This window comes from Rattus rattus, chromosome 1 (assembly GCF_011064425.1).
Source record: "Rattus rattus isolate New Zealand chromosome 1, Rrattus_CSIRO_v1, whole genome shotgun sequence".
Classification (NCBI taxonomy): domain Eukaryota; kingdom Metazoa; phylum Chordata; class Mammalia; order Rodentia; family Muridae; genus Rattus; species Rattus rattus.
Window position 1 is genome coordinate 155,443,751 of NC_046154.1, and position 13,481 is coordinate 155,457,231.

Genomic DNA, 13,481 nt, shown 5'->3' on the forward strand with positions numbered 1-13,481 from the left:
AACTCACTATGTGGACCACACTAGCCTCTAACTCTTGGAGATCCAACTGCCTCAGTCTCCCAAGTGCTGGGACTAAAGGTGTGCACCACCATGTCCAGCTTTTGTTTTAGGTTTCAATCCTAGTCCACAGAAGGAGAAAATTTGCTCATCTGTCAGACCCCCAAAGTGACCCTACCTCAGGAGCGCCACCCACAGAGCACAGATTGACAAAGTGACCGCTGCAGTAGCATGCGGGTATAAGGTTTTTAATCCACGTACATGGGATTGCTCATCCGCGCAGGGAGAGGCAACCCCAAACCCAAAAAGCACACAACTTTTAGTCATTACAGAGGGCAGACTTCAGCAACAGGGTTAGCTGGCCCATTCTCATTGGTGGTTCACAGGACAAAGGATCTGGTCAGGTATTGGCTGGCCTGCTCAAGGGGCTGTTCTTGGCTCAGTTGGTCACTTTCCTCATCCAGCCCTACACCTGGCCTTGGAGAATCACTGGGAAAGGGATAAGTTGGCACATCCATTCCTTAGAGGGAGAGGAACTGGGTGGTCGGGTAGGGTCAGGATGACATCTTGTGGTTGTTCTCAGAATTTACTACAGGGAGGGGTAGGGTGGGTCTTTCCGAGAACAGTTGTTATTGTTTTGTCTTAATTAGCTTAGTCAGAATTGCCTCAATATCTTGATCACCAAAACTTTATCATATCACTGGGCATCCTGACGTCAGCTGCATCTCTCAGAAAGGTCACAAGTTTGTCATAGGCATCCTGACCACCAGATGTATTTCTCGAAACCTTGTTTTTTCAACTTTGTTTATCACATCTATGAAACTTTATTTTTTTCAGCACTTCCTACTTTCGTGACTGTGTGTCATTTTTAAAGTTCCAAGGATGGATGAGGCCTAAAATTCACTCCAGAATGTTCTAGGCTAAACTCCAGGACCATAACAATGTTTGATATATACTTATCAAGAGCCAGCAGAGTGAGGAGCAAATCCCTAAGGAAAAAAAGGAGACTGGCTGTGGTTCAGAAGGAAGAACTTAAAACACAGTGACTGGAAAAGAAAAAGGAATTGACCTTCAAAAGAAGGATTTTGGAGACCCTCAGATGTCAACGAGGGTGCTGAGGGTACCTGGAAGAGAATGGGGGACAAGAGATTCGAAGAAGGACGCCAAGACAAAAGTCTGATCAAGGCGACAATTTTATTTTCTCCCAAGGCTGAATTTATACCATAACAGGGGTAACAGGGAAAGGAGGGAAGTGAGAAACACAGTATTTGTGTGGTCAGCTGATGTCAACAGGATGTTAGAAAGGTCACAGGTTTGTCAAATCTATTGGTCAGCAGGATGTTGGTTTCTCAGAAAGGTTACAGGTTACATCAAATTGGGCATCTTGACATCAGATGTATTTCTCAGCAAGGTCACAACTTTATCATATCATTATTCATCCTGACCACCAGATTTGTATTAGTCTTCTGCAGCTAGCTGGGAATTTTCCATGAACCCAGTCATACTTAACTCTAACCATAATAATAACATCAATAATGGAGGGTTTCAAGGGCATTACTCCCAACACTCAGAGGTACAGACACCCCTGAGAACCCAGAGGAGACTACTCTCTGCTCACATTCCCGACTCAAGAGGAAAACGCCCAGCACCACCTCTGCCCCCTGCACACAGAGACCTAGGAGCAGTAGGGGCAGGACCCTTCCTTCTGGCTGCTGCCCTCACGGAGAGCTGAAAGCCAGCCAACAGGAAGAACTACATGTCTGAGAGCAGAGGTAAGGTCAACTTTTCTATGCCAAGTGACCTGCCTGGTGGACTCAGGACACACAAAGGCAGAAGCCCTCTGGGACCAGGCACTTCTGGCTTCTTGCTGTGGCCTGAACTTCTCTGATCCCAGCCCACAGCTCCCTGCTCCCAAATCCCATGGGAGACAGAGCTGATCGCCCAGAAATGCGGGCAATACTGAGACTGCAGATCAGGACAGACTGCCACTTCTGCCCACCTTTGCCCTCATCCCTGGCCCAAGAGGAAGCTGCATAGTGCCTCTGGACACAGGAATATAGGAACAGTCAGCTGCAGGAGCCCTGTGGTCCAGATCTGTGCCCAGATCTGAACTGAACAAGTCAAACAGCTCCCTGCACCCATGGGGGAGGGGAACTAGACCCTCAGAAGTGCGGATGATCCTGTGAAACCAGAGGAGACTACTCTCTGCCCACATTCTCAACTCAAGAGGAAAACACCTAGCGCCACCTGAGACCCTGCACACAGGGACCTAGGAGAAGTAGGGACAGGACCCTTCCAGATGCTGCCCTCACAGAGAGCTGAAAGCCAGCACACCTGAGAGGAGAACACTCTGCTCCCGTAACTAACTGAAAGAAAACAGAACAATGGGTCTACAGGAGTGCTGGCACACAGGCCCACAGGAGGTCAAGCCACCATTAGAAACAGCAAGAACGGCTAACACTAGAGACAAACTGGTGGCAAGAGGCAAGCACGAGAACCAAAGCAACAAAAACCAAGACTACTTGGCATCATCAGAACCCAGGTCTCTCACCAAAGCAAACACTGGATATCCAAACACACCAGGAAAGCAATACTAGATTTAAAATCACATTTTATCATGATGATGGAAGACTTTAAGAAGGTCATAAATAACTCCCTTAAGGAATTACAGGAATTACAGGACAACACAAGTAAACAAGTAGAAGCCCTTAAAGAGGAAACACAAACATCCCTTAAAGAACTACTGAAAAAAACAACCAAACAGGAGAAGGAAATGAACAAAACCATCAACGAGTTAAGAATGAGAATAGAAACAATAAAGAAAGCACAAAGGGAGACAACCCTGGAGATAGAAAACCTAGAGAAGAGATAAGGACTCATAGATGCAAGCATCCCCAACAGAAAAAAAAGAGATAGAAGAGAGCAGAAGATACCATAGAAAACATCAACACAACTGTCAAAGATAATGGAAAATGGAAAAAGCTCCTAGCCAAAAACAAACAGGAAATCCAGGACAAAATGAGAAGATCAAACTTAAGGTATAGAAAAGAGTGAAGATTCCCAACTTAAGGGGCCAGTAAATATCTTCAACAAAATCATAGAAGAAAACTTCCCTAACCTAAAGAAAGAGATGCCCATAAACATACACATACAAGAAGCCTACAAAACTCTGAAAGATTGGACCAGGAAAGAAATTCCTCCCGTCACATACTTGTCAAAATACCAAATGCACAAAACAAAGAAAGAATATTACAGCAGTAAGAGGAAAAGGTCAAGTAACATATAAAGGTGGACCTATCAAAATCACACCAAACTTCTCACCAGAGACTATGAAAGCCAAAAGATCCTGGACAGATGTCATACATACCCTAAGAGAACACAAATACCAGCCCAGGCTATCCAGCAAAAGTATCAATTAACATCGAGGGAGAAACCAAGATATTCCATGACAAAACCAAATTTACACAATATCTTTCTACAAATCCAGCCCTACAAAGGATAATAAATGGCAAAGCACAACACAAGAAGGTAATCTATACCCTAGAAAAAGCAAGAAAGTAATATCCTTGCAACAAAACCAAAAGAAAAGAAGTACACAAACATAATCCCACCTCCAAATACGAAAATAACAGGAAGCAACAATCACTATTCCTTAATATCTCTCAACATCAATGGACCCAATTCCCCAATAAAAAGACACAGATTAATAGACTGGATACGAAAGAAGACCCAGCATTTTGCTGCCTACAGGAAACACACCTCAGAGACAAAGACAGACACTACCTCAGAGTAAAAAGCTGGAAAACCACTTTCCAATCAAATGGTCTGAAGAAGCAAGCTGAAGTAGCCATTCTAATATTGAATAAAATCGACTTTCAACCAAAAGTTGTCAAAAAAGATAAGGAAGGACACTTCATATTCATCAAAGGAAAAATCCACCACGATGAACTCTCAATCCTAAATATCTATGCACCAAATACAAGGGCACCTACATACATAAAAGAAACCTTACTAAAGCTCAAAGCACACATTGCACCTCACACAATAATAGTAGGAGATTTCAACACCGCACTCTCATCAATGGACAGATCATGGAAACAGAAATTAAACAGAAACATAGAGAAACTAACAGAAGTTATGAACCAAATGGATTTAACAGATATTTATAGAACATTCCATCCTAAAACAAAAAGATACACCTTCTTCTCAGCACCTCCGGGAAACTTCTCCAAAATTGACCATATAATCAGTCAAAAAAAAAAGCCTTAACAGATACAGAAAAATAGAAATAATCCCATGCATCCTATCAGACCACCACGGACTAAGCCTTGTCTTCAATAACAACAATAAGGAAAGAACGTCCACATATACATGGAAATTGAACAATGCTATATTCAATGATAACTTGGTGAAGGAAAAAATAAAGAAAGAAATTAAAGATTTCTTAGAATTTAATGAAAATGAAGATACAACATATCCAAACTTATAGGACACAATGAAAGCTATGCTAAGAGGAAAACTCGCCCCTAGTGGCTGCAGAAAGAAACAGGAGAGAGCATACATTAGCTGCTTGACAGGACACCTAAAAGCTCTAGAACAAAAAGAAGCAAATACACCCAAGAGGAGTAGAAGGCAGGAAATAATCAAACTCAGGGCTGAAATCAACCAAGTAGAAACAAATAGGACTATAGAAAGAATCAACAGAACAAAAAGCTGGTTCTTTGAGAAAATCAACAAGATAGATAAACCCTTAGCCAGACTAACCAGAGGGTACAGAGAGTGTGTCCAAATTAACAAAATCAGAAATGAAAACCGAGACATAAAAACAGAATCAGAGGAAATTCAAAAAAAATCATTAGATCATACTACAAAAGCCTATATTCAACAAAACTCAAAAATCTGGAGGAAATGGACAATTTTCTAGACAAATACCAGGTATCAAAGTTAAATCAGGAACAGATAAACTATTTAAACAACCCTGTAACTCCTAAGGAAATAGAAGAAATCATTAAAAGTCTCCCAACCAAAAAGAGCCCAGGACCAGATGGGTTTAGTGCAGAATTCTATCAGACCTTCATAGAAGACCTCATACTAATACTGTCCAAACTATTCCACAAAATTGAAACAGTCAGAGCACTACCAAATCCTTCTATGAAGCCACAATTACTCTTATACCTAAACCACACAAAGACCCAACAAAGAAAGAGAACTTCAGACCAATTTCCCTTATGAATATCGATGCAAAAATACTCAATAAAATTCTTGCAAACCAAATCCAAGAACACATCAAAATGATCATCCATCATGATCAAGTAGGCTTCATCCCAGGTATGCAGGGATGGTTCAATATATGGAAAACCATCAATGTAATCCACTATATAAAAATTTCAAAGATGAAAACCACATGATCATTTCATTAGGTGTTGAGAAAGCATTTGACAAAATTCAACACCCCTTCATGATAAAAGTCCTGGAAAGAACAGGAATTCAAGGCCCATACCTAAACAAAGTAAAAGCCATATACAGCAAACCAGTATCTAATATTAAACTAAATGGAGAGAAACTTGAAGCAATCCCACTAAAATCAGGAACTAGACAAGGCTGCTCACTCTCTCCCTACTTATTCAATATAGTTCTCGAAGTTCTAGCCAGAGCAATCAGACAACTTCAGATTGGAAAAGAAGAAGATACAGATTGGAAAGGAAGAAGTCAAAATATCACTATTTGCAGATGATATGATTGTATATTTAAGTGATCCCAAAAGTTCTACCAGAGAACTACTAAGCCTGATAAACACCTTCAGCAAAGTGGCTGGGTATAAAATTAACTCGAATAAATCAGTAGCCTTCCTCTACACAAAGGAGAAACAAACCGAGAAAGAAATTAGGGAAACGACACCCTTCCTAATAATCCCAAATAATATAAAATACCTCGGTGTGACTTTAACCAAGCAAGTGAAAGATCTGTATGATAAGAACTTCAAGCCTCTGAAGAAAGAAATTGAAGATCTCAGAAGATGGAAAGATCTCCCATGCTCATGGATTGGCAGGATTAATATAGTAAAAATGGCCATTTTGCCAAAAGTGATCTACAGATTCAATGCAATCCCCATCAAAATTCCAATCCAATTCTTCTTAGAGATAAAAAGAATAATTTGAAAATTCATTTGGAATAGCATAAAACCCAGGATAGCTAAAACTATCCTCAACAATAAAAGGACTTCTGGGGGGATCACTATCCCTGCCCTCAAGCAGTATTACAGAGCAATAGTAATAAAAACTATATGGTATTGGTACAGAGACAGACAGATAGACCAGTGGAATAGAATTGAAAACCCAGAAATGAACCCACACACCTATGGTCACTTGATTTTTGACAAAGGAGCCAAAACCATCCAATGGAAAAAAGATAGCATTTTCAGCAAATGGTGCTGGTTCAACTGGAGGTCAACATGTAGAAGAATGCAGATCGATCCATTCTTATCACCCTGTACAAAGCTTAAGTCCAAGTGGATCAAGGACCTCCACATCAAACCAGATATACTCAACCTAATAGAAGAAAAAGTGGAGAAGAGTCATGAACATATGGGTACTGGGAAAAATATCCTGAACAGAACACCAATGGCTTATGCTCTAAGATCAAGAATCGACAAATGGGATCTCATAAAACTGCAAAGCTTCTGTTAAGGCAAAGGACACTATCATTAGGACAAAATAGCAACCAATAGATTAGGAAAAGATCTTTAACAATCCTACATCTGATAGAGGACTTATATCCAAAAAATACAAAGAACTCACGAAGTTAGATTCCAGAGAGCCAAAGAACCCTATTTTTAAAATGTGGTACAGAGCTAAACAAAGAATTCACATCTGAGGAATACCAAATGGCTGAGAAGCACCTAAAGAAATGTTCAACATCTTTAGTCATCAGGGAAATGCAAATCAAAACAACACTGAGATTCCACCTCACACCAGTCAGAATGGCTAAGAGCAAAAACTCAGGTGACAGCAGATGCCTGCGAGGATGCGGAGAAAGAGGAACACTTGTCCATTGTTGGTGGGATTGCAGACTGGTACAACCACTCTGGAAATCAGTCTGGAGGTTCCTCAGAAAATTGAACATTGCACTACCTGAGGACCCAGCTATACCTCTCTTGGGCATATACCCAAAAGATGTTCCAACCTATAATAACAAGGATACATGCTCCACTATGTTCATAGCAGCCTTATTTATAATAGCCAGAGGCTGTAAAGAATCCAGATACCCTTCAACAGAGGAATGGATACAGAAAATGTGGTACACCTACACAGTGGAGTACTACTCAGTACTCTCAGTCAAAACAGTGACTTCATGAAATTCATAGGCAAATGGATGGACCTAGGAAATATCATCCTGAGTGAGGTAACCCAATCACAGAAAAACACACATGGTATGCACTCATTGATAAGTGGATATTAGCCCAAATGCTCGAATCACCCTAGATGCACAGAACACATGAAACTCAAGAAGGATGACCAAAATGCAGATGCTTCACTCCTTCTTTAAAGGGGAAACAAAAATATACATACATACATATATATATATATATATATATATATATACACACACACACACATATATATATATATATATGAGAGAGAGAGAGAGAGAGAGAGAGAGAGAGAGAGAGAGAGTATTATACCAAAACTAGGTAAGATGGATGAAGCTAAGAAGTGCAGGCCGACAGGAGCCGGATGTAGATCTCTCCTGAGAGACACAGCCAGAATACAGCAAATACAGAAGCGAATGCCAGCAGCAAACCACTGGACCAAGAACAGGACCCCCGTTGGAGGAATTAGAGAAAGGTCTGAAGGAACTGAAGGGGCTTGAGACCCCATAAGAACAACAATGACAACCAACCAGAGTTTCCAGGGACTAAGCCACTACTCAAAGACTATACATAGACTGAGCCTGGGCTCCAATTGCATAGGTGGCAGTGAATAGCCTTGTTGGGGCACCAGTGGAAGGGGAAGCCCTTGGTCCTGTCAAGGTTGGACACCCAGTGTAGGGGATTGTTGGGGGGGTAGGTGGTAATGGGGAAAGGATGGGGAGGGGAACACCCATATAGAAGGGGAGAGGAAGGAGTTAGGGGGCTGATGGACAGGAATCTGGGAAAGGGAATAACCTTTGAAATGTAAATAAGAAATACCCAATTTAATAAAAATTGAAGAAAACAAAAGGACTTTGACTATTTTTGTCTGAGATCAGAACTACAAGTGAATATGGAACTCTGCTGGGTTTATTCTCTGTAATGACATTTTTACAGGAATTCAAATATGAAGCACACAGTGAAATAGATGGATTGTGTGATGTAATTTAATACAGTGAGATGCACCAAGTTACCTAGGGCCAGGCTACTCTATAGCTGACATCCTTCTGTAAGCTCTTCATAATGTCTCGCTTCTCTTCCAAAAGTCCCCCAATTTAGGTAACAATTGCACTGCATATGTTCACTCTATATAAGGGAAAATGCATGGGGTTTTCTAAGAATTCTTTAACATTCCTCAGATGACAGAGGTAGATACTATCCCCTTCTCCCCTGTACTGTTTATCTTAGTTACAGTTACTATAGCTACGGTTACTATAGCTTTGATGAAATACCATGACCAACTTGTGAGGAAAGGGTTTACTTGGCTTACAGTTCCCCACAACTGTCCATCACTGAAAGAAGTTGGGACAGGGACTCAAACAAGCAGGAACCTGGGGGCAGGAGCTGATGCAGAGGCCATGGAGGGTGTTACTCACTGGCTTGCTCCCTGTGGCTTGCTCAGCTTGCCTTCTTATAGAACCCAGGACCACCAAGCCAGAAGTGGCACCACCCACAATGGGCTGGTCTGTCATCATCTAACAGTGGGAGTCTCCATGAAGATTGTGTTACCCTGAAGACATGGCTATATTAATAAAACCAGGCAGCATGCAAACACAGCAGGTGTTACAAATACAATCACCAGGCTGTGTGATAGGAAGCTGCGTCGGCACGGTGAGGGCCCAAGTCCCATCCTTGCCGTCTTCATAAACAAGCAAACCAACATCTGCTGGGGATACAGTTCAGCGATTAGGCACTTGCCTAGCATATGTAAGGTCCTGGACTCCATCCCTAGGATTAACCCTCACCCCCTACCCTAAACCTACCAGGTCCAGGCATCACTTGTCAATCCTGAGGGCTTGAGTTTGATCCTAAGGCCCTCTGTGGTACAAGAAGAAAAAAAACCCCTGAGTTGTGCTTGACACCCACATGTATGCCATGTGTGCCCCCACCTTACCCAGAGTAGGGGTTGAGAAGCAGTGCCCTTGCTGGAGACCTGAATTTGCATCTCAGTACTGACACTGAATGGCTCAGCAGGTCTCAGGGTGGAACTGGATATGTGACCCTGAGCTAACTGCATTGTCCAGAGTGGGGAATGCAGCTTCTGAAGAGGAAGGCAGGCCTCTCTCCATGCCTCCATCTTCGAGGCCTATCTTGAGAGCCTGATACTATGGCAAAAGAGACTTCGTCTCTCCAGAGGACACCTCAGTGATGAAAACGATCAGTCCCCAAAGGCATGCCACTGAACAGAGATAGCCTCAGACACGCACCTCTGCCCTCCCCAGTACCACCCACTCTCCCCCCCATCAATAAATTGCTCAACCCTTTCATGAACTAGATGGCAATACTTTGAGCCAGGAGGATCAGAAGTTTACTGGCCTATCTGGGCTCTTATGAGACACTCTCCCCGAAATCAGAGCCAGCAAGAAATTCAGCATGAAAGCTCATGTAAGAAATTCAGTTGGGGTTGGGGGATTTAGCTCAGTGGTAGAGCGCTTGCCTAGGAAGTGCAAGGCCCTGGGTTGGTCCCCAGCTCGAAAAAAAAAAAAAGGAAAAAAAAAAAAAAGAAATTCAGTAGCCAAGCTCAATGACCCAGTTCAGAGCCTGGGACCCCGCACAGTAGGATAAAGTGACTCCCATGATTTTTCCTCCACCTTCAACACTCATGCTTTGGAATGCACATCCCTACAATGAGATCAATACACATGGAATAAAAACTTAAACAGAAATACTAATGAAGACAATGCAGACAGACACTTTTTTAAAGGGTCCTAGGAGCCCTCACCTTGTACCTTCCTTCCCTTTGTCTTGGGAATAGTACCTGCACCAGAGGCTGCAGGCTTCCTGCAGAGAGAGCAGAGAGACATACTGTTCATCCAGCTAGAGAGGTGTGTAAAGACTAGAGTCGCCTGCCTTTTTCTGATAGTGGGAGCTGGGCCCAAGTGTGGCTACTCCTACTAGAGTACTCTTCCACGAGAAGAGTACGACCATTCTTACAACTTCCTGGAAGTCACAGCACTGGCTATGGGTTTCCCTCAATCCTCAGAGGACTCTCTGTCAGAGATGACTCAGAGCCTCTTAGGACAGAGAGGGACCAGAGCTTCCCCGCAAGGTAAGATCCCTGTCTTATCTGACAGGTATGAGGGCTTAAGGATGGGACAGAAGATTTGACAAGGTTACACGTAGCACAGGGGCTAGGTAGGTCATAGAGTCAAAGCAAAAGGCAAGAGACCTGGAATATTCCTGATCTGTTCTTTTTGCTCTGTTTGTAGGGATGAGGTAGCAGTGTGGGTTAGAGGGCTATGACACCACCTTCTCTGCAAAGGGTCAGCTTTCTAGGCTGACCGGTCACTATAACCAGCAGCTCTTAAACTTTGCCATTCTAGTACCAAGGCTGACACAACTGGTAGAACATGTAACAACAAAACTTTACTGACTTAGCAACATCTGGGACCGCACAGTGTTCATGTGTCACAGAAGAGTTAGAGTTCTTTTTAAAAAGATGAATTTAATTTGTGCATATGAGTGCACTGCCCCTGTTTTCAGACATATCAGTAGACAGCATCAGATCAGATTAGAGATGGTTATGAGCCACAAAGTGGTGGCTGAAAATTGAACTCAGGTCAGCCTATGCTCGTAAAATCTGAGCCATCTCTCCAGCCCCAGATTAGTTGTATTTTCAATAGCTTTTGTTTTTATTTCTTTTTTCATGTATGTCTACATGGTGTTTCTGTGAGTACCCTGTGCCGCTCATGTGCCACTGTATATACCACGGTGCCTGTGCAAAGTCAGAGACAACCTCAGGTCCTCACCTTCCACCTCTCATCCATGGCTGTGTATGCCAGGGCAGCCCTTCCCCTTACCCCTAGAGACTGTTCTACTTTAGGCTCTCATCTCCCTGTGGGAAGTGCTGGATTACAGACACTACTGCATCCACTTTTATGTGACTTCTGGGGACCCAAACTGTTGTTGGGCTTGTTCAGTGAGCAGTAAAATCCCATTTCACAGCCCTGGCTGGGCCAGACAGCTGCTCTTGCAGAAGACTTGAGATCAATCTTTAGCACCCAGGTCAGGTAGCTCACAATCACCTCTAATTCTACCTCCAGGGAATTCCAACCTCTTCTGGGTACACCTACATGTCAAAAGCAGGGACGGGACCTGGAGACTTCTGGTGCTGGCTTCTACCTGCAGCAGGGGCAAATCATGGGCATATGAGAAAACATGGGACCCTGTAACTCTACAAAGTGCAGGTGTACATGTTGTCCCTAAGGGTGCCCCAGAGCTTGCCCACCACTCACAGAGGCTTCATTAACATGGCATTGTCTTGTACTGTGTCCACCGTGCGTCCCCACTACCTATCCCTAGCCTTTCAGGGCTGGAAGTCTCAGGTGTAGGAACCTCCTACCATAGGGCTCTTCTCTTAGCATTCAAGTATTTTATATTTCATGTATGTTAGTATTCTGTCTAAGCTCCACCCCCACAGTTACCTGGCAACAGTCAGCTGTGCCTAACACTATATAAGGAGCTGCTTGGCCCCTCCTCACCTTCTTTGCTCTTCTCTGCTCTGCTCTCTTGCCCTCTTCCCCTTTGTCCCTGTCCCTTCTCTTCCCCATTCCCCTCCCCTCTTCCCTCCAAGTGCTCATGGTTGGCCCCTATTCCTCTCCTCTTCTACTCTTCTTCTCTTATTAAACCTTTCCATGTAGAACCATGTTGGTTTGGTGTGTTCTGTCTGGACGTGGGCCAAGATTTAAACCCCAACACTGTTGACCCTTATATGGGATTTTATCTCCCCGTGACTGCCTGGTTCAGGCAGAGGCCGGCAGCGTGCTCTCACTGAGCTGTCACACGGAAGGATGGAGGGATGTGCCTCCGCTGCTGCCATGACCATGGTGCGTACCACCCGAATTGGATCGCTGCCACTGCCCATACCAGTTCCCCCCTACATCAGCCGAATCCACTGCGCCATTGGACACTGCCACCTGCTGGCTGCTGTGGGACTCAGGACGTCCACTCTGCCAGTTGTTGCTGCAGCTGGCACACATGCAGACTTCTTTGTGAGCCGCTGCCCTCCATGGTTCACCACGTGGTGCCAGCTCTTGCCACATGGTCACTTAGACAGGCCCTCACCAACCACCTTTGATCTAACCCCTCTTTGTATTGCCCTTCCCGTGGCATCCCACTGAGGTAACCTGTGTCCCAGGTACTGGACAGTCCAGCAGGCCTCCCCATCGCTGTAATGCCCTGTTTGCAGCTGCCTGGCAAGGAGAGCGCCCTCTTCAAGCACATGCTGGTGAGTGGTGACCTACTGGACCTCTGTGCACTTTCTTTACCTCAGAGCTTGACTTTCCATGATGTACATATGGTCTCAGAGAAGCATTCTTGAGCTTGGAACTACCTGTGCTTGCTGCCCCTGGGGATGGATCCTTTCACTGACCCTTATTCTAGAACCTTTTCCCTTTGGTGAGATTATTCTTCCATATTTTTGAGACAGTTTCTCTCTGATGAAAATGCCAGGCCTGGCCTGGATAAGCTGCTCTCTGGCTCAGGAGCACCAGCTCTGAGTAGCACTGGTAGGGGCAGTTAATAATCCCTAGTCTTGTTCACAGGTCTTTGCCGCCTGTCCCTATTTCCTGGGATGTTTTGGTCTAATTTACACTAAGCAGAAAACAATATCTCTGTGTAGCCAACAAACCGGTACTCTCTTGCTAGTGACCTGTAGCATAGGCCTCCCTCTTCCCTTCCTCACTGCTGCTGCATTGCTGTGGCTCCTGGTTCACTGCCCCATGAAAAGCATCCGCCAGGGACTCTGTCTGTGAGGTCTATACACTTGGTGCACTCTCTCAAGCGGGGCTTCTGTGCTGTGCCTGAGGCTGGGAGTGCTACAGCCTTTTGTTAGCAGCAGCAGGAAATTCAGTCTGGTCCCACCCCTTGCATCCTGCCAGGGATTCTGCTTGCTGAAACCCACGTGTAAGCGAGCTCTCTCTTTCTATCTGGGACTTTGCTCCTGTGCTCGGCCTGCCACACCCTCGAATAAAACAGCTTTGACACCGTCTTTTCCAGTGTGTTCACACCACCAGCACACTTATAATTAGGCTACAGGATGCTACTGAGGGCTCTTCCTCCACCCTACCCCACCACC